Source organism: Schistocerca serialis, chromosome 1, assembly GCF_023864345.2.
Source record: "Schistocerca serialis cubense isolate TAMUIC-IGC-003099 chromosome 1, iqSchSeri2.2, whole genome shotgun sequence".
Lineage (NCBI taxonomy): Eukaryota > Metazoa > Arthropoda > Insecta > Orthoptera > Acrididae > Schistocerca > Schistocerca serialis.
Genome location: NC_064638.1, coordinates 668177213 through 668200803, shown reverse-complemented (window position 1 = coordinate 668200803; position 23591 = coordinate 668177213).

The window sequence follows — 23591 nt, the reverse complement described above, 5'->3', positions numbered from 1 at the left end:
GTTTTTCTGGGTGACTTTAAAAAGAGTTTCACTTCCGTATATAACCTCTGGTTGAACCACCGTCTTGTAATGTTTTAATTTTGTTTTAATTGATAGACATTTTTTATTGTACGTAGACCATGTTAGTTTTTGAGCTTTTATCATTTTATTAGTTCTTGCTCGCCATGCAGGTTTCTCGTCCAATTTATGTGTTATAATTTCACCCAGGTATTTAAATTGTTTCACTATTTTAATTTCCCTATTGTTCACTGTGATGTGATCTATTACAAGTGGATCCGTTACCATTATTTCAGTCTTTTCAAATGATATCTGGAGTCCTAATTTTTGTGCTATATTTTGTAAGCTTGTTATTTGTTTCGTGGCTTCCTGAATATTATTAGCTAGTAATGCTAGGTCATCAGCAAATCTCAAGCAATTTAGGTTTATTTTATCTTTCTTAGTTCAAATTTTAATATTCATAGGATTTTCCTTGTACCATTCTCTCATTACATATTCAAGAGCACAATTGAATAGCAATGGTGATAAACAATCTCCCTGTCTCAACCCTGTTTTAATCGTAAATGGTTCAGATATTTCTCCTCTAAATTTTACTTTGGATTTGGTGTTTGTTAAGGTTAACTGTATCATTTTTATTAATTTAGGATGAAGTCCAAAATTCCTTAATATTTTCATCATTGAAGATCTATGGATGCAATCATACGCCTTTTTGAAATCTACAAAGGTTATGACTAGTTGTTTTTGCCTTCTTTTGTAGACATCCATAACCAACTTCAAGGTGATTATCTGTTCTGGGCAGCTTCTCCAGGATCTAAATCCTCCTTGATATTCTCCCAGTTCCAGTTCTAGTTGATCTTTACAGCGGTTGTATAGTATTCTTGACATGATCTTATACGTGCAGTCCAAAAGGGAAATTCCTCTATAGTTGTCTGGATTTGATTTTTCTCCTTTCTTATGTAATGGATGTATTATAGCAGTAGTCCAATTTTCTGGTAATTTCTCTTCATTCCAGATTTTTACTATGCATTGGTGTAATGCTATCTTTACTGGTTCTGCTGCATACTTCCAAAGTTCAGCAAACGTTTGATCTTCTCCACTTGCTTTGTAGTTTCTGAGTTCTTTCAAAGCCCTGTAGACCTCATTAATTGTAGGTGGATTTGTATTTTCTGCTGGTGTTTTAATTGGGGTTTCTGTGTTTATCTGAAGAAGTTCTGGGGGATCTTCACAATTTAGTAACTTGTTAAATGTTTCTGCTAGAATTTCTGTATTTTTACTATTGCTATGGGCTAGGTTATTATCTTTATCTTTTAACATTAATGTTGGAGGATCATATCTTTGTAATTGTCTGCCAAATATTTTGTAATAATCTCTTGAGTTTGTTTTTTCACTATTTGTTTCTATCATTAGAAGTATATCTCCTTATTATTTTTTGTGTTGTCTTCCTTTGTTTTGTGAGTTCCAAATATGATTTTTCTGTTTTTTCATTTTGATGCCTTAACCAGGCTTGGTGTCGACCCAACACTGCTTCATCATATTCATCGTTCCACCACTGGTGTTTTTTCCTTGGATTTATAGGGGCAACTTGTTCAGCTATTTGTTTCAATTTGGGAATTATTTCTTCCAGATCATCTGTTATTTTTATATCCCTGGTTTGTGCTTCATAATCCTCATTTTGTATCAGTTTATGAGGGTCATAGGTTCTCTTCTTCTTTTGGTGGGATTTTTTCTTTGCTAATGGGGTTAATTTAATTTTAATTTTTATCATGTAATGATCTGATCCGGTATCTGTCCCTCTCAGTACTTTCACATTGTAAATTTCCTTGTGGTGATTCGAATCCATGCAGACATGGTCCAGTTGCCATTCTCCTTGTTTCCAGTCTGGATGTTTCCAAGTTTTTAGTTTACTTGGTCTTCTCTTAAAATATGTCGACTTTGAGATCATGTCATGGTTTCTGCAAAATTCCACTAGTCTTATGCCATTTTTGTTTGTTCTTCTTTGTGCTGTCCATTTCCCTATTATGTCTCTATATCTCTTTTCCCTTCCTAGCTTGGCATTGAAGCCTCCAATTAAAATTTTGATGTGATTTTTATTAATGTTATTCGTCGTTTGATCTAAGAGCTCCCAAAATTTTTCTACCTCTTCTCTGTGTTCTTTTTTATTATTTTTATCATTTGTCGGGGCATGGGCATTTATTATTGTGTACATTTTATTTGCAGCTTTTAGAGTTAATGTTGAGAGCCTGGGAGATTGTGCTTTAAATTCTATTATGGACTCTATTATTTTCAGACTCACCACGAATCCTGTTCCAAATTGTGGACACTGTTTCATGACTCTTTTCCCTGGTATTCCCTTATAAATCCTATATCCTTGTGACTCTATCGGCTCCTGATCAGTATTTCTCATTTCTTGAAGTCCGGTTATGAGAATCCCCTTGCGACCCATTTTATCCGTCAGAATTTTGAGTTTGCCTGGTTGTATGAGGGAATTTATATTGTGTGTCGCAATGTAGTTTATTTGTCCTGTCTTGAGTTTTGGTCGTCTGTCCGTTTTGGGTATTTTCAGATGCTCCGACTCATCCAAGTTATCTTTCAGGTGACTGCCCACCGTATCCGAGTGCAGTCTTCCTTGGTTATTGCCAAGCGGTGGATTATTCCTTGAAAGATTTCCTTCCATGTTTGACTTTCAAAGGTAGTCAACCTTGTATGGAGCAAGCTCCGAGTTACAACTACGGTTGTTAGCCGTAGAGGTTGTTTAGTGTTTGGTCCATGAGAGCTATTTTATTTTGCTCAAGTCCGCCGGTAAACCGGTGAGGACCCCCCTATCCGCCACCTGGGACGCGCCACGTCGGAATATCACCTCTCCGCCTGCTACGACACCATTCTATATGTATACTTTCTTTCTTCTTTCCACTATTGGTATAAAGATAATGGTTTCCTCATCTTTATCTCATTGAATAGTAAGAGGAAAATCGATGGTGATGAAGGTTAGTGTGTCAGTATGTCCCATTTCTTTTTTCTAACTACCGGTACATCATATTGTAAAATCTCTGCACCCTGACTCCGACTCCGGCCTCATTTTCTCTGCAATCTCTTCTTTTCTGCATAAGCTGTAACAGAACTTCAAGATACAATATATCTCTATTTCTTGTTTCCCTTTTGAAGACATTCACCACTGTCCAATTCCATTGTTGTACTTTTATTAGTTGTAGTTATCCGTATCTCCTTCTTATAAACAGTAAGCTTTTATATTACTTTTCCCCCTGTCTTGCTCTTCCATATTGAAATCATCCCTGTGTCAAACTCACACACCCCTGTCTACAACCTTCAAAGAAATAAGATGCTTCTTGCTGTCCTTAATAATCCAATTCTCTCTTAATTCTTATCTCCTAACAATCTTTTTATTCATTTCCCTGGCATCTCCTTTTAATATCAACTTGTGGTAACTTCCACAAATCATAAATACTTCTCATATTCCCTAAAATATCTCCTCAACAAAATGTTCACTGTCCACGATGAAACATACCGAGAATAAATATTCATTCCTTATATAATTCTTTACACATAATTTCTTGGCTTCCTTTAGTCCACAAAAAAATCAACTTATTTCTACTTTACACTACATTTTAAGAGAGAATCTACTACTATTTCATCAAACTATCCACATGCAATCTCTATCTTTCTCCTTTCTTTCTACTCATTCTCCATACTACATTTCCTTTGCAGAAGGATTACTTCAGTTCTTACTTTACAGTTCTTCCTTCACAACTATCTTTTTGATACACTGCAAAAGTTGTCTAATTTATTTTAATGAGATAAGTACAAACTAAATTTTTCTGAATGCATTTCCTTAGCTTCCCTGGTCTTTGACTTCTACATTTTACTCTCATCGGAATCTGGATATCTGATACATCTAATTTTTCTTGGGGAGTTAATATTTACTGTTTTACCCTTTATACACTTTCAAGTGACTCACATGGTGCAGGCCCAATGATTTTCTTGTTTTTGGGTTAATCAGTTCGATTGCATTATCATGAACCACCTTACTTCCTTCCACAGGGCCTGTGTATACCGAAAGGAATTTATGACTTTGATGTTTTTTCTTGCTAGAGAGATGGTCGGTTTTCACAAGTACTTTTTGTCCTCGTGAAAATACTCGTGAGGTTGCCATTTTGTCCGCCCTGTTCTTTCTATTTTAACCCCCCAGCCTTAAAATTGCTCAGTGCCTATTTTGCTAGATGTTGTTCTGAATGTTCTGGGATGAAGTTATTTGTCCATATTCTTTATCATATGCATCTATGATCTCTTCATAAGTCCCTGTCCACATACATCATCTGAGTTGTGTATCAATACTGGTGTTGCCAATGGTGCGTTATCCTCTTGGCATATCATTTTTCTTACAGTTTCGTATAAATGAACTACATCCTCCACATTTTGGTCATCACCAGTTTTTGTACACGTGCATACATTAACAGTTGACAACTCTTATTCCTCATCTTCGGACGATTCCCAGTCAATTGTCTCCCAGCATGCTGGCATTTGTATCTGATCACCCCCTAAACCTACTTCAGAATCTTGTTGATCAAAGCTAAGTCTATTTATACATTTAATTATAAAATCAACTTCATTAGGTGACTGAATCTCTTGTGACGTCTTCGTACCGTTCATCTCGTCAATTCTATTTTTTACCAGGCTTTGGTGGTTTCAACTCGACTTCCTGTACCGGTTCATCTCACGTGTTATCATGCTGAAGTCTAATTCTCCCAACCTTTCTGCTTTCTAGGCATTCTAGTTCCACTCGAATAATTTGGGCTTTGTGGTGGTGATCATATCGCGAATTACAGTTACCACCATAATTTCTAGAACCAAACCCATTATTGTTTGACCTCTGTGAATTTCCAAAATTATAGCTATTATTATTCCATGGGCCGTTACTATTCTTCCCAAAACGACTACCTTTCCCAACCTATTGCCATTGTAAGCATTATTAAAGGCCAATCGGTTGCTATTATTCCCATTAGTATTAGTTTCTCTCACCGCACGTTCTTTTTTAGCTTCATCTGCACTCAGGATGAATTCAAGTTATCTTAACATCCCTTTAAATGCCTGTATATTATCTCCAGCTCTGGCAACCGACGATTGCTGATAAGTATCAGTTCCCCATCACTGTATGGATTGTCTAAACACTGATTCTTTTCCGACATTTCTTCAAAAAATGTAACTGGCTTCTTTTCTTCTGGATTTTCAAATGACGCCTTCTGTAACAATTCATATTGTATCCTATTTTGGATTTCCGCGGACCAGTATCGTTCCAAGAATGCAGACTTGAATTGTTCATACGACTGACAGTTTTCAGCGACTCTTTGCATCGTTTCCGCTATTGCGCCTTTCATATTACCACAAATGAAATCATGTTTATGTCTAAGTGGCCAGTGCTCTGGGAAAACCGATTTGGAATTGATGTATAAATGTGCGGGAGTGTAAGCCGTTCCCGTTTTCTTTGTAATATTGGAATTTTCCGACTGTCAAAAAGTGATCATTGTCAAATTTCTCTATTACCCAATATGGCGTTTGTGTTTTCGCAACATTTTCCGTTCCCTTCAATTGTGTCATGTTTTCCTTTATTCGTCCTACCACATTTGGATCCTGAGACGACATATTTGAGTCCCATCTAGCATCGCACTTATGCAAAGGTGTGCAATTATCTACACCGACCGTTCCTCGTGTTCCCGTTATTGGATCAGTGTTTTGTCTTTGTACTTGTTTATATTGACCTGTGGTATATGGCCTGTTGTACTGTAACTCGTAAATTGAGAATTCGGTACGTGTGGCGCAGTAAACTGCTGTGTTGTCGCGTCATTTGCGTACGTTCGGTAAGTCGACTACCACTTTGTTGGTATGCGTGCAATTACCACTTCTTGCACCATTGTCGGCTGTGAACCCACATTACCTGCTTCGACCACCTGACGCAATTGTGCTTCTACCATTTGTTTCTGTTTCGGTTCGGAAAATACTGACTCTAATGCACTCACAGGGTGTTTTTGCTGATGTCTGATGAATGTGAAAAGGAGTCGTCAAATAATGGCGACCCTGCCAGGATTGCAATTGCTCTGCCAGGATGGCAATCAATCAAATTAGAAGGAGTAATTAAAAATTGGTATTAAGAAAAAAAATTTTTTTTTTAATAAGTGACAAAGTTACTCAATGTATGTGTATGCTTAGTGGTCAGAATACTATAAATGTGTGATCCACAGAGGAGAAAAGGTTGTATTAATGACTAAAGAATAATTTTTGTGTTTTTGAGCAAAAGTTATTCATCGCGTTGTTGAGTTGGTTTGAGTAGCCACAAACTGTGAACGGCGTTGATAATGATGTGTTAATGTCACAAGAGACTTTCTATGATATTTTGGAGATGTGTCAGGTCGTATAACCTCATGTTAACTAGAGCTCAGGCACGCGCAAGTCCTGAACGACAGAGGTCGGTTAGAAAGTCTGAGATGGCGGACGGTCGTAGATCATCGCATATAAGGCAATATGAAGATCCTGATAGGATAGAAAATGACGACAACAAAATGTTTCGAATGCGCGTCACGAAACCGAACGAAGTGACAATGTAGGGGAATGGAGGCAGTTTTGCAATCGGTATCTCAGGTTGAGACCATACAAAACCGGGCAGGTGACGGATCTAGTGGTTCAGAAGCAGGATAAGAGAACGTGCAACTTCGGTACGTTGAACCAAATGTTGTAATTCTGAATTAAACGGGACTGTTTCCTACGGAAAGAATGTGTGGAAGTGCGTCAGCACTATGCACAGAAGTCGGTGAGACGTCACATACAATACGCGAATGGCAAAATTTACACCAAATGGTGACAGATGACGATTGCGAAGCGTCTGATAGTATGTTCGTAATGTTGAATCAATTCACTAATGTTGTCAAGCAAACAAGTGAAACGACGAGCGCAGAGTTAGCGGATTTAAAAACAGAAACAAATTCAGGGTTGGCGGCTTTAAAAACCGAAACGGCGAATTTAAAAACCGTAACAGCGAATCTAAAAACCGAAACAAATGCTGCTATAAATGGTCTCAAAATTGAAACCAATGCTGTATTCGAAAAAGTTCGTAAAGATCAGCAAAAGATGCGAACGGAAGCTAATGAACGGTTTATTGAGATCCGGAAAGAGCCTAGAGATTCGCGCGAACTAATTCAATCGCTTATGGCCGATCAGAAAAAAAGATGCGTACTGAGATTGACAAGGTGCAGGATGCAGCGTCTAATATCAACCAAAGAGTTGATAATTTAGCATGTAAGGCGTCTGGTAAGGAGCAACAAATTGTGGAAGAACTCAATGTCGGAAAACGTGTCATGCGAGCCGCGTTAAATGATTCGACACGGGCATTGTAAATATCGTACCGCAAAATAAGCAGCAGTATGAACAGCTTCGTACAGAACTGAAGTAGTGTATTGAGAACCGTACAGAAAGCAGTAATGAGGCAACGGAATCGTTAGTGTCATCTGACGTAGCGGTGGAAAAAAGCCCAGATGTAACCAAGCCCGTTATGCAATCTTCTGTGACAGTTGCGGAAACGCAAAAAAGTAATGAGATTCCACTTGTACGTCCACATCGATGTTTAGCTGTACAAAATTTCTTTAATTTCTGTATTGTTGTCAATGAAGCGCTCTAGTTTACATAGATTGCGACAATTGTCAAGATAATGTATTACGTCCTGACTAGCAGAAATAACACTGAGCACAACAACACAAGGTTCTCTAAATGATTTTTCTCACATCTAGACAGTGAAGTTTGAGTTAGCCAATATTACGTCAGATCATCCGATTCCGGTTCTAAGTTCGGTACTATTTAGGATTACAATCAAGTATATGGAGGAAAGTTAGTTTTTGTGACAAGATATGCAAAAGATTACTCAAGGTTGCTCATGTCCAGTGGACGCAAGCTGGTGATCCAATAATTTTACGCCTCTGCCAGCGACATTTACCTTTAGCTGCAACATGTTTCGGCTCCATGGGTGCTCTCGCCCTCTGAAAATCCAATAAAAAGCTAATCAAAATCTTTACTGCGCTTATCAGCGGAAACTGCCCTATGTTTCTCGTTAGGCGAGAAAACATGCACATATCCCTAGTCTGGAAAATATGGTGATATACACCTGCAAAGATGGAGCAGCATGTATACTTCAAAGCTCTCTCAATTCTCATGAGAACAATTAACTACGTGGCTGTTTCGTTTCTCTGTTATCGGAGCTCAACAACTCTTCAGCTAATTTCTAGCTGAATGTCAGCCAAAGTGAACGCAGTGTTCACACAAAATTCCTATTTTTGCTTGTACAGAGCGTGATGTATCCTGTTCTATACTTAACGCTGGTTCAGAGGAGAGTCCTCGAAGTTATCTTTATTGAGCCTTTCGTAGCAGACTGTCTCTCACCTATGTCATTTCGTGCTTCGCATTACGGCCTTTCCAGACCAATGGGAACGTCCCTTTCATCTCATGGAAACTACCCCCGCTAATCGCCAAGTGTGTACCTTCAAACTGCGCCAAAATCTCGCCATTTCTACTCCTTCCGAGTTTATTTCAGCCAATCGGACATTTTGTGCCTGCTCCTGACGCCTAAAAGTTACACGCGCACATCACGAGAGCACTACGGACCTTTCACATGATCGGTGAATGCGACTCTCTTTTAACTGCCTGTTTGTATCCATCTGGAAATTCCTCAACGCAATTTTCTAAAAAATTTCTCTGTCACAGGCAGTACTGGGCCGTTACCTGCTCCCTTCGATGTATCGCCTGGTGCGTTCTTGCCATGGGTGACCGACCCCTGTTAGAAGCCTTTCGTTGTACGTAGACTGTGGCTGCTCAACTCGAGTCTGTCCCAAACTAAAGCTTTCCTTCCAGCAACTTTCTTTACCTTTTGCTCATTGACATGCAGGATTTGCGTTCAGTGTGTTAATTCCGTCGAATGAAGTGTCATATCTTTTTCATTACATACTGAACATTTTGACAGGCAAATCTGCTCACTATCTCCGAAGTATGTCAGGTGACATATCCATCTACTTGTTACGACGTATAAACCTCATGTATGGTGCGAAATTAACATTCATTAAAACTGCCACCTTACAACTGATATTTTTTTACAATTTGCAATACGTTTTTAATTCTAGCATATAATTATTATTATTATTAAGTTTCCCTGGGCATATATGTGACTTAACAGAGCTTAATACCCCACTCTTCAGTGTTACATACAATTCCAACAACCTGTCTTAAACATCAAAATTCTTTCAGATTACGTGTCAGATGATTGCAAGTGTCAGCTATCTATCGAATCGCATTTATTGCGAGATGTGCAGGAAAAAATAATTCGTGTTAGTTAGCGCATCACAGATCAGTACGCATTGACTACTTCAAGACTACCCAATAAAGTTGACATACATTTCTACTTTCGCATATATTGATAATAAGGAATACTAGTCAACGTCGCCACTTATTTACGTGAGGTACACAGATCTGACGTATTAATAACCTAATTTTGATTTTAACCATTGGCTATGGTAATAACTGGCCTTTCACAGCTTGTTGTCAGTTATACTGGCTATACAATGTGTAATGAGTATAAGTGCAGATATTTCTGATGATGACTGAGGATTGTGTGTTGAACAACATTAGATCAGTATTTATGTCATTTGCAGACTGATAATTGAACCTATTACAAGTTGTATTATTTAGGTTGGGCAGTAACTCCAAGTACATGTGGCAAGAGCAAGCTATTAATACTTGTTTTCCCCTAGGCGCTAGTCTATAATGACAGGCGTAATCCACTTAGGGTTGCAGTAACGACCATGCAGAAAACATCAGCTAGTAAATTGTCTTACGTGTTTTTGGGAAGACTGTTGACATAGAGAAAAAACAACCAACACATTGGTCTGTGTATTTATTAAGGTACCACATATAAATAAAAATATCTGCACTTATACCCATTACATCGTGTGTTATGGAAACAGATTTCACTGGCCAATGCAGTGAAAGCGAGCTCATGGTGGAAATTAGACAAATGCGTTTGAGGACTACACAGATAAGATTCGTTAACACACTCCATTCACATACACAGCTGTGGCACACAATTAATGTACTACCATTACACTGAACTATATACACACACGCTCATACGCTCATACCAACGTAGCACAGACACCTATATTAATGGAAGCATGTTCTACATTAATGCTTTTGATGAACAAATAGTTGCACTGGTGTACAGGGTACACACATATATAGCCTTACGTCCACAGTGTAAGAAGCGCACGTGGGATTGGTTATTACATCAGTCCACATCGAAAGCTCGAAAAATTTCAGGTGAAGTCTGGACTTTGAATATTTTTGTGATGTCGTCAGTCATACGACCACACCGCCGCCTGAGAGATCGATCCCCCGGATGCAATTCTCTCGATAAACGGAACAGAAGAACGGCTGTATTAGCCAAAGAGTACACAGCCAGTCGCAGTACTTACGCTCGCCGCGTGGCACCCCTAGGTCACTTCATGTGCAGCAGGAGAGTAGTGCAGTTGTGCCAGCCTACAGTTCGTAGCCGCGCTCAGTGGTCAGCCAGCGCCGATGATAGTCATCGTCTGCATCTCAGTCATTGCTGCCATCAAGTCTTTGTTGCTCCGTTCCAAGTTAGTCTTCAAACTCACCGGATTCGACATTCAAGATTACGAGAGATTAATTCGTCACTGTGACTTGTAAATTATGTCATTCTACAGACGCTTAGTCTAGTCGCGTCTTCTATAATTGTCAACCAACTCATCATGGACTACAGCAAAGTTAAGCAATAAATACTTTCTTGTTTTGTACTCCTGCTAATTAATTGTGTTTTCCTGTTGTAGCTACCAAGCAGTCTTAGCATAGTAGAATCCATCTTTCCACCTCCTTGGCTACCTCATATTTGCCACCTCATGTTGATGGACTCGATTATTGTGGAAGATCGAGAGCCATCAATTTTATATGACACAGGAGATTGGAAAAAAACATAACACTTTCAAGCATTAAACGTATTAGCAGTTGTAAATATGGACAACCATCAGCTGTATAATGGAATGACGACAATGAAAATTTGTGCTCGACCGCGACTCGAACTCAGATTTTCCGCTTATCGCGAGAGGTCGCCTTACCATTTGGCTGTCCGAGCACGACCCACGGACAGACCCAAACTTACATCTGTAATCGACCATGTCCAAAGGGACATTGCATCATATTCCTGAATAACACTGGCGCTGCAATACCGTATTTGTTCGCCGACGCGAGGCTTGCGACTTTCAAGTACAATGTCTCCCCTGTACAGGAATATACATAATGGACGTACGGGTATAGAATGTAGACAAAGGATTCACAACATATGGAAGTTTGGGTCTGTACGTGGATATATAAATGTTAAAGCGACCGCTTGCAATAAGCGGGGACATCAGGGTTCCGGCAAAAATTGTGACTGTCGTCATTCCATTCTACAGCTGAGGGTTGACCTTATACGTAATTTCGAATACATTTCATGTATTTCATAATGGCTGTAGTTGCTGCAGTGGCTGTTTCTTCGGACATCAATCGTATCTACTGTAAGAGTGTCTTATTTTGTGTTATTAGTAAAGAATAAGCATGTTAAAACTTCACGCACGATGCGGCGCGCATCTGAATCTTTATGACGTCATATCTCTTGAACTTTGTGTCGAACAATGACGTATTTGTGTGGGTACATTCAGCGGTATATGCAGATACTGTGTGCGAAAAGTGTTGCGAATAGAGTTTGCAACAAAGAAGTAATAAATTTGAACGTCATACATGATGCGGCAGTTTTTCAAGCATTTCAGTATTTATGACCTCGCATCTCCTGAACTATAGTAGCTAGGTGGTTCTTAGCGCCACAGCGATTGAGATATCTGAACCAAGTTTGGTTGAAATCAGTCCAATAATTTAGAAAGAGATGTAAAACACACACTCACACACACAGATACATACATGTTTATGATGTGTATGGATTGAATAACGTATTGTTTAGTGTGAAGAGCGTTGCAACACAACCTTCAGAAAATATCATAATTTTGGAAAACCTTGCGTGTCCGATACTGGCCACCTTATGTCCGCATTCCATGGCCCTGTTGGACGTGTACGATACGCTGATTCCGCCGCCTCCCGAGCCATAAATCAGTGCAAGCGCTGTGGATCTAGATGGCCGCGGCGGCAAGAACGCACACGCTAAACGCGGGTGTTAAGTGGGTCACCTGGGCGCCGGAGGTGGTCGGTAAGTCAGCGCTGCTTATCTGCGCCGCTGACCCTGCCAGGGAGTTTTACAGCAGCCGGCGACCGGGTCGAGGTCGCCCCGGCCACATCGCGTGCTGGGAGATCGCCGCGGCAAGTGAGATGCGTGCCGACCTCAACCCCAAAACCGCGACCCGGCTTCGTATCCGAGTCAGAAAGGCTTGTTCAGACCACACCGATGGCTCGTGAAGTGGCCTAACAGTTCGTTGACGCAGGGACCATATTCTAGCCGTAGCATACCAACACGAGGGTGAGCTTTCCCGCTGCGTCAGACTTTGGCTATCACTACACCTGTGTCGAGGAAAATTCGGAGGCCGTCTGGCGCCAGCAGAAAGTAGCACAGTTTTCAGTTTTCGGCGGCTGTACTTTGGTTGTGCAATAAGACAAAACAGAGAGAGCCAGTTCTTCTTTTCCCAGAGAGCCGTAACTTATAATCTTGAACTTCCAACGGTTTAATTTATTTTTATAGAGTTTTTACAATAAACCCTCCCCCTATAAATGTTACCACTGTACGTACGGTACTGGCCTCATTTATACCGAGATTGCAGCCTATGTGGTTATCGCAGCTGATTGTTAACACATCGGAAAAGAACACAGGTTTCGTAAAGTTTTACTGACCTGACGTCATCAACATCTATATCTACATCTACAGCTATATAGATACTTCGCAAGCCACCGTACAGTGCGTGGCGGAGGGTACCCTGTATCACTCACTACTTGTCGCTTCCTTTCCTGTTGCATTCGCCAATAGAGCGAGAGAAAAACGACTGTCTGTGTATCTCCGTACGAGCCCTCATTTCTTGTGTCTTACCTTCGTGGTCCTTACGCACAACGTATGTTGGCGGCAGTGAATCCTTCGGCGGCCAGCTTCAAATGCCGCTTCTTTAAATTTTTTGAGTAGTGTTTCTCGAAAAGTACATCGCCTCCCCTCCACATATTTCCATTAGAGCTCCGGGAGCATCTCTGTAACACTTACGTGTTGTTCGAACCTACCGGTAACAAATCTAACAACTCGCATTTGAATTACTTCGATGTCCTCCTCCAATCCGACCTGGTAAGGATCCCAAACACTCGAGCAGTACTCAAGAATAGGTCGCACCCGCGTCCTACATGTGGTTTCCTTTGCCGATGAACGACTCTTTCCTAAAATTCTCCCAAAAAAAAACCGAATTCGATCATTCGCCTTTTCTATCACAGTGCTCAAATGCGCGTTCCACCTTGTATCGCTTTTCAACGTTATGCCCGGATATTTAAACGAATTGACTGTGTCGAGCAGGAACATTACAGGTTTGATATTTCTACTCATCCGCATAACTTACATTTTTATACATTTAGGACAAATTGCCATCCACCACACTAACCGGAAATTTTGTCTAAGTAGTCTTGCATCTTCCTACAGTCACTAAACTTTGACACCTTACTATACATCACGGCATCATCAGCAAACAACCGCAGATTGCTGCCCAAATCATTTATGTATATAGAGAACGCCAAGTACGCTGCCTGACACAAAAGCGAAACACCCGGCAGGGGAAGAGGAAACGTAATGAAACTTCAAAGCTTGAGAGGGTATGTGCTGGTATTTCAGTGACTACAAAATCGAGTCACATTTACGGAGAACTGGACATTAGGAGCCCACTTATCAGTGTGACTCTGCTCCCCCTCTGGCGTGGGTGAACGGCTGCGAAGAGTGTCATAAAACGTTATCCTTCTGCCTAGGCAAGTTGTCGCGTAACAGTTGATACACTGGATATTGGCAGTGGGACAGAGTTGACGTCTGAGCTGGTCCCACACATGTTCTATCGAAGACATACCTGAGACTCTTGCTGACCACGGCAGTACCTCAACATCACGCAGACGGTTCACAGCGCCATGCACCATGTGCGGACAAGCGTTGTCCTGTTGAAAAATGGCACCGAGATACTGTCCCAGGGGAGGCAACACACGAGGACACAGTATGTCCGTAACGTGTCATTCTGCCGTCAGGCTTCCCTCAACCACGTACTACCTGTGACTTGAAGTCACACCCGACGGCTGCCCACACCTTGACGACAGGAGTAACACCGCTGTGTCCATAGGCGCCAACTTGAAACTGATTTTACTACGGGACAAGAATCATTTTATGATGTACTACACGTGACAGATAATTTTGCGGTTATTTAATTGCGGCCAGCGTTTTATCGGTGTTCTGAAGGTTCCCAACCAGCCAGCTAGCTGCATTTAAACACGATATCAGCGCCACCAAATGGTGTGCGAAGTTGTTTATGTCCCATGAAATAGGTTACTTTAATTCAATCATCTGTGAGTTCTTGGTAAAACATTTTAAATTAACTAAACAAACACTGTTTTCACCTTGTTTCACAATTTATTATTAATGTTACTCACAACCTAGGTTTCGGGTTATAAGCCCATTTTTAAGTGCGTTACTGATTCCCGAAGACGATAATGCACAGATAAACATGATGACAAGGCAAAGATATTCATCTCAACTTCTTAAGGTATCGATCGATAGCTTAATGCACAATTATATCAATCTCCATTTCAAGTTTTGCTTCTGTCCTGGGGTTGTGATCTCATCTAAAAGAGCTGAATAATTGAATTGGGTTTGCTCGTTTAATAATAGGAGTGGGGATATACACATCTGTTTTTTTAATTTCTAAAATTTCTAATTTGTTGAGTTTGGCCCCCTTTTCCTCTGTGTTTAGCACTTGTACATCTATTGTGAATTTATTGTGTATTTGGTGTTATTGTTCACGCAATGTTCTGCAAAGGCTGAATCAGGCTTCTTCAAACTCCAGCATCTGTGGTGTTCTTTAAGTCTGGTACAGATCGACCTCCGGGTCAGTCCAATGTAGCAAGACTGATACTCACGGCATGTGATGTTATAAACCCCACTTTTTGTGATAGCTGATTGTCTTTTGGATTGAACAAGAAACTGTCTATTGTCTGAGGGACATAGAAAAACACAGAGAAACTCTTTGCCTTCAAGATGTTACTTATGCTGTTTGATGTTTTGCCTATAAAAGGTAATCTGTACCATTTATTTTCCTTCAAAAAAAAAAAAAAAAAAAGTGGTTCAAATGGCTCTGAGCACTATGGGACTTAACATCTTAGGTCATCAGTCCCCTAGAACTTAGAACTACTGAAACCTAACTAACCTAAGGACATCACACACATCCATGCCCGAGGCAGGATTCTAACCTGCGAGATTCGATCCGGCGACCTTCGGATTACGAACCCGGGCGCTTACCGCTGCGCCACGACGCTGTAGATAATTATTAATCGTTGAGAGTATTTCACCGCAACGGTTTATTTTAACTGTCGATTTTCTCGACAACGGCTGAGAAGTGCATCTTGGTGCTTTGCCACATTACACCTCTGGCCATGAGCTTTTATTATGCGCAGTATGAACTGAATCTGAATTTCACAATTGGCGGCCTCCCCTTGTAAGGCCAACCGACTACCGACTGTGTCCACTATGCGCCATATTAGTGCAGTGCTGTATTAGTGCGCACACCTCGAATAATAAGAGGTTTCAACATACTAATCGCACACTATTTCTTGGGCCCTCTCCGATCGGTGGAAGTCGGCTGACTTTCGGCCACTCCGAAATGTTTACATCCGCTGCCAGTATTAGCTACGCAACAGTATTTTGCTCCGTAGCAATAAGTAGCCATTGCGTGAATGGTGTCGTTCCGTGTGCGGTCTTGTGGCAAGTGACTGTCAGTATTATTTACAAAAATGAGTGAAGAGGCTCTGCCGGTACTTGATTCTTCCAAAGGTTCGCCATCAACTTTCGTGTCACTTTTGTGCCGAATTAAGCTATTACACGTTCGTTTCTTTTGCAACCTGTAAGTTGGCTGCCCTGGAAGAAGGGGGTGAAGCTTGTCCGAGCAGCCAGTGCGCTAATACCTGCTCCCAGCAAGCCATCGTACAGAGGTCAAGTAAAAGTGTGCGATCAGTACAGATTTAGGGGAAACCCCATCAGGACACCTCATCAAGTGCAGATGTTAGAGCAGTAGCAGACAATTCCATGAGCACTATCACACCATGCATTTCTAGTCACTGCTACTCACACTTTCTAATTAAGAGACTCGAAACAGGTCAATTGGGAACACTGTTGCTATGGAAGCTCGTGAAAATGCTTTTTCTGGAACAGCTGCTAGTCGGGCAATATGTGGCTTTCAAATACGATGAAAACGTACTTTGGACACATTTCCCAGGTTATCATATGAATTTAAAGATGCTGGGATTAACTGCATGTCTCCTGCTGAATCACAATTCCTTTCTTGGTCTAGTAGGATAGATGCTGTTTAGGTCCCCTTCTCCAATGTTACAAAGTCACGGTGCACGGCTGTATAAACATGACAATAAGTGCTATGAAAAATGTTGTATCTCTCACCTTTAAGCGAACTCATTGCATTTTCGGATCAAGATGTCAAGGAAAACAATGTTGTACGCAAGGTGCAAGAGTTTTAAAAATATAATTTCCTTCCTTATAATTGGTGATGCATGTATTTGGCACAATAAAAGGTATCTGATGGATCCATCGTTCGGTTTCGTCACATATGCTATTTGTCCAGAACACTTCATGTCAACTTCCCTGTCTTTTATCATTTCTGCAAACGTCAGCGACCTAGCAATGGTCGTGTCAAAATTGCATGGTGAAGCTAAACGTTGCAGTTTCTGTTGGCAGCACTGAGCGCTGATTACATCAGCATTTCCCCTCACATGTCTCCGCCCACAGCAACGAATCTTGTCATTTAGATTTTTGTTCATCGTTTTCAGCTACAGTTTTTGAAGAATGTCGTTGTGAAGAAATAGCATACTAGTTGCGTTAAAAATTGCCTTTTTACTCAACTAGTGTGCTGTTTCCTAACATCGGAAATCTTGTTATTCCACTCACACACCAACCCCCCCAGTGCAATCGGAGTTCTTCTTTTGTGCCACATGTACTTGCTTCACACAGATTATATGTCATGAAAGCCCAAAAAATAGTAAGACTTCTTCACAATGTGAAAGTAAAATTATGCCCTACTACAATTTCAAAAGAACAACTTTAAATATTTTCCTAAAATTGCAACCAAGATATAAAATAAAAATATCTGCACTCGATACCGCAGTTTTGATGTCGATATATCAGTTAAAAAATTGCCGATGTGTTTCTATTCTTTCTGGATGAAATATCGATATCTTACCAACAGCCGTAATGCACAGTATCAAGGTGCCATTTCTGGACAGGACAAAGTTCATCACACTTGGCATATGTCTCTGTGACCTGTCTGCGTGATGTTTAGGCACTTTGATGGCCAGTAAGGTCCGTAGTTCTGTCTGCGAGGGAACATACGTGGGACCAGGTCGAATACCAACTCTGTTCCACTGCCAGTATCCACGATATCAAGGACCATTACTTAAACCTTGTTCGCTAGCTTATTTCGGGAGAGAATTCAATGGCTTTATGACACCCTCCTTAACCGAATTAGTGCTCGCATCCAGGCTAGAGAGGGCGCAAAGTCATACTGATAAGTGGTCTCATACTGTCAAGTTATTTGTAAATTTGACTCTATGAAACGTCCCCTTTTTGAACAATTATACACGACTGTGCTTAAACTGACACACAATATTTTTAGCGCAACGCAATCTGACTTTCAAAAATCCCTACAAAAAAATGGCCCTGACTAACATTAACCTATGCTTTTCACAAATCGCTTACCTCACAAAAATCTTGGTTACTCGAACTACTGCAATAGAGCGATCGCCACTACTGCCAGCTAAATAAAAGATTCAAACTACGGAAGGCACTAACTACTGATAGGCATAGTTAGCAAATGAAAGATTTTGATAGAGAACAAATGATGTATTTACCTTAATAGTCATAATATATATAGCAGTTCATGACATCCAGTCTTACAAATTTCAAAACTCCGCCATCTCTCTCCCCACATCCACCACTGCTGGCGGCTCACCTCCAACTGCGCAACGCTACGCGCTGTTCACATCCAGCTGCCCAACACTACAATGGCAGACAACAATGCAAACTAGCCACAGACTGCACACAGCACAGCCAGTGATTTTCATACAGAGCGCTACGTAACGTTGCCAATAAGAAAACATAAACAGCCTACTTACACATTTCTTAAACCTTGTTCGCTAGCTTATTTCGGGAGAGAATTCAATTGCTTTAGGACACCCTCCTTAACCGAATTAGTGCACACATCCAGGCTAGAGAGGGCGCAAAGTCATACTGATAAGTGGTCTCATACTGTCAAGTTATTTGTAAATTTGACTCGAATTTGTCCTCAATAAAATAAATTCACATACTGTCTCAACATGTGAAGTTCCATTTCATTTCTTCCTTCCCTTATGAATACTTAACTTTTTTTGTGAGGCAATTTGTTATCAGACTGTGCACAATGGACTAGAGTTTGCGATTGATTGTTATGGCTAAGGATGACTGGAAATGTGCCATAAGGTGCAGTCTTCGTAAGAGTGGCACAACATAGTTTTAGAACCAGCTAATTTAGTGAAAAATTGTTAGGCAAAGCGACTAGAAGTCTGCTCCAGCTATGTCTGCAGCTAAAGTCGACGTCAACGCCCCCACGGTACAGACCTGCTGCTCCCAGTTTAGAGGTATGTGATGATAGCCTGGGACAACGTGGTCTATACACCTATCAATCATCTACAGAGTGAGCGAAGCCGTGCACTCATACTACACCTAAATCTAGATTTATTGACGGCTGAACTTGGTGAAGTCGCCAGAAAACGTTATCTCAGGAAACGGTTTAGACGATCGTTTGGAGACTTTTACGAGAACTGTAGAACACATTCGCAATGAGAACGTCTAAATTAGAAGCCCAGAGGATTAAGGCTCCACACAAGAACGGGAGCCACAATTGCCGCCAAGAATGTCTCGCGCAGTGGGACCAGTTGTATGCTTAGCGTCGACTGTAGATACACACAGGTGTGAATTGGTAAAATTTTTATAAATAGAGCGGGCTGTTAGAATTCTGATCCTTTGCAGAGTCAGGGACTTTTCAGCCAAGCACCAAGTGGGGGATCATAGGGTGTCCCATTTGGTAACACTTGGAATGGGGCTTTCATTTCTGGAATTTCCCTTACAACCAAAGACAACCTTGATCAGACACAGGATGGGGACTTTATAGTTTAATTCTAGGTCTACATTTCCAAACGAAAGATATGAATGCCCAGTGTATGTGAAGAGTACTTTTTTTCATAAGTATACAGAATGAAGCGAATGGTTTGATGGACGTGTACTGTGTACCTGTTCCGCTGCGTCAGAGGCAATGTGACCAACTACCGAGGAAGTGGTTGGAACATGCCAACTGGTTAACTTTACAAGCCAGCTACAGTTTTTATGAGGACGGATATGTTGTTGGTTTGTTGTTGCTAGTTTCACTAAAGAATAGTTTTAAATGTAATTCTTAAACCTTTTTCTTATCAACAATCAGTTGAAGAGACATTTTGCAGATTGCGCTTCCTACGGCAAATGGGGAACCAACTTCATCAAAAAAGCCGACAACCGTGGAGTAATCTAGGTAGTGACCAAGATGAGTGAGGGACTGACTGAATCTCGTGGAGAACCCGTCCCCAGGATTCAAACCACCTCCCACGAGTTGCTGTGCTCACTAAACCAGGCTATGTACCTGGGTGTCGCAAGAGGAATGTCTCCCTGGTTAACACGGTTATTAAAAGACTGGAAACACAATTATTATCAAGAAGACCGGCCACGTGTAGCCTATAAAACTCGTGCTCTGAATCAAGAATAAATTTAAAGCATTTGTCATGCACTGCAGGACTTAAATGCTTTTCTGAGATTCACAAGCTTAATGTCAGTCAGCACTATCTCACGGAGGTACGTGAACAAACCACTAGTGGGCTCTCCGGCATTTACTTCTCCGGAAAAACTCGCCAGTCATTCTCTTGCGTAAGTTTTCACATTTTTCGCTTTATCAGTATACGTAAAATAGTGCTAGACACCAGGTCCGGATCAAATGGTAGGAGGGGGGGGGGGGGGGGGGGAGGGACACAAACGGAGGATCTTCCTCGGGCGACAATTTCAGGGGGCCCGATATATTCTTGAAGAAAAAAACTTAGTTTCACAAAGCGGCTACCATCCAGCGTATATTGGTCTATCGATTATTCATAGGATTTGAACACGCATCGCTGTTAGTTTTTTAACATTTTTGAATACATTCTAAGTTTATTTCTGAACGAATCATAAGTTGATTTTTGAATGCTTGCATAGTGTATGCGATGTCTTTGTTACGGGAATCCCTGTCGCATCTAGAAATAAAATACTTTCCGCAAACAAAAGGGGACGGGACTATACGAGCTGAGACGAATAAACCTGAACGGGTGAATGCCAATCGCTGTTTATTTATGTGGATAACTGGGTGTGCAAATGATCAGCGTTGTTATAATTATTACTGAAATCCATAGTTTCAGGCTATCAGATTGGAAATAAACGGCTAAAGGAATAAGGGGTAAGAGAGATTACATACTATCTTCTCTGTGTATCCAAGAAAATGAAATTTTCACAGAATTATTTTTGCCAGATCGATGCACTACTAAGGGCCAGTTGCACAGTCCACGGTTAGCAGCCGTTTAAATTCTATTCTCGGAATAGCGCGGGAAACGCATTGTAAAAACATATAATAATGCCTAACCGGGCAATAAAAGCGGGATAACTGAACCGTTGATTCTGGCAGGTTTAGTGAAGTTGTTGTTGTTGTTGTGGTCTTCAGTCCTGAGACTGGTTTGATGCAGCTCTCCATGCTACTCTATCCTGTGCAAGCTTTTTCATCTCCCAGTACCTATTGCAACCTACATCCTTCTGAATCTGCTTAGTGTATTCATCTCTTGGTCTCCCTCTACGATTTTTACCCTCCACGCTGCCCTCCAATACTAAATTGGTGATCCCTTGATGCCTCAGAACATGTCCTACCAACCGATCCCTTCTTCTGGTCAAGTTGTGCCACAAACTTCTCTTCTCCCCAATCCTATTCAATACTTCCTCATTAGTTATGTGATCTACCCATCTAATCTTCAGCATTCTTCTGTAGCACCACATTTCGAAAGCTTCTATTCTCTTCTTGTCCAAACTATTTATCGTCCATGTTTCACTTCCATACATGGCTACACTCCATACAAATACTTTCAGAAATGACTTCCTGACACTTAAATCAATACTGGATGTTAACAAATTTCTCTTCTTCAGAAACGCCTTCCTTGCCATTGCCAGCCTACACCTTATATCCTCTCTACTTCGACCATCATCAGTTATTTTGCTCCCCAAATAGCAAAACTCCTTTACTACTTTAAGTGCCTCATTTCCTAATCTAATTCCCTCAGCATCACCCGACTTAATTAGACTACATTCCATTATCCTTGTTTTGCTTTTGTTGATGTTCATCTTATATCCTCCTTTCAAGACACTGTCCATTCCATTCAACTGCTCTTCCAAGTCCTTTGCTGTCTCTGACAGAATTACAATGTCATCGGCGAACCTCAAAGTTTTTATTTCTTCTCCATGAATTTTAATACCTACCCCGAATTTTTCTTTTGTTTCCTTTACTGCTTGCTCAATATACGGATTGAACAACATCGGGGAGAGGCTACAACCCTGTCTTACTCCCTTCCCAACCACTGCTTCCCTTTCATGTCCCTCGACTCTTATAACTGCCATCTGGTTTCTGTACAAATTGTAAATAGCCTTTCGCTCCCTGTATTTTACCCCTGCCACCTTCAGAATTTGAAAGAGAGTATTCCAGTCAACATTGTCAAAAGCTTTCTCTAAGTCTACAAATGCTAGAAACGTAGGTTTGCCTTTCCTTAATCTTTTTTCTAAGATAAGTCGTAAGGTCAGTATTGCCTCACGTGTTCCAGTGTTTCTACGGAATCCAAACTGATCTTCCCCGAGGTTGGCTTCTACTAGTTTTTCCATTCGTCTGTAAAGAATTCGTGTTAGTATTTTACAGCTGTGGCTTATTAAACTGATTGTTCGGTAATTTTCACATCTGTCAACACCTGCTTTCTTTGGGATTGGAATTATTATATTCTTCTTGAAGTCTGAGGGTATTTCGCCTGTTTCATACATCTTGCTCACCAGATGGTAGAGTTTTGTCAGGACTGGCTCTCCCACGGCCGTCAGTAGTTCCAATGGAATATTGTCTACTCCGGGGGCCTTGTTTCGACTCAGGTCTTTCAGTGCTCTGTCAAACTCTTCACGTAGTATCGTATCTCCCATTTCATCTTCATCTACATCCTCTTCCATTTCCATAATATTGTCCTCAAGTACATCGCCCTTGTATAGACCCTCTATATACTCCTTCCACCTTTCTGCTTTCCCTTCTTTGCTTAGAACTGGGTTTCCATCTGAGCTCTTGATATTCATACAAGTCGTTCTCTTATCTCCAAAGGTCTCTTTAATTTTCCTGTAGGCGGTATCTATCTTACCCCTAGTGAGATAGGCCTCTACATCCTTACATTTGTCCTCTAGCCATCCCTGTTTAGCCATTTTGCACTTCCTGTCGATCTCGTTTTTGAGACGTTTGTATTCCTTTTTGCCTGTTTCACTTACCGCATTTTTATATTTTCTCCTTTCATCAATTAAATTCAATATTTCTTCTGTTACCCAAGGATTTCTACTAGCCCTCGTCTTTTTACCTACTTGATCCTCTGCTGCCTTCACTACTTCATCCCTCAAAGCTACCCATTCTTCTTCTACTGTATTTATTTCCCCTATTCCTGTCAATTGCTCCCTTATGCTCTCCCTGAATCTCTGTACAACCTCTGGTTCTTTCAGTTTATCCAGGTCCCATCTCCTTAAATTCCCACCTTTTTGCAGTTTCTTCAGTTTTAATCTACAGGTCATAACCAATAGATTGTGGTCAGAGTCCACATCTGCCCCTGGAAATGTCTTACAATTTAAAACCTGGTTCCTAAATCTCTGTCTTACCATTATATAATCTATCTGATACCTTTTAGTATCTCCAGGGTTCTTCCATGTATACAACCTTCTTTCATGATTCTTAAACCAAGTGTTAGTTATGATTATGTTGTGCTCTGTGCAAAATTCTACCAGGCGGCTTCCTCTTTCATTTCTGTCCCCCAATCCATATTCACCTACTATGTTTCCTTCTCTCCCTTTTCCTACACTCGAATTCCAGTCACCCATGACTATTAAATTTTCGTCTCCCTTCACAATCTGAATAATTTCTTTTATTTCATCATACATTTCTTCAATTTCTTCGTCATCT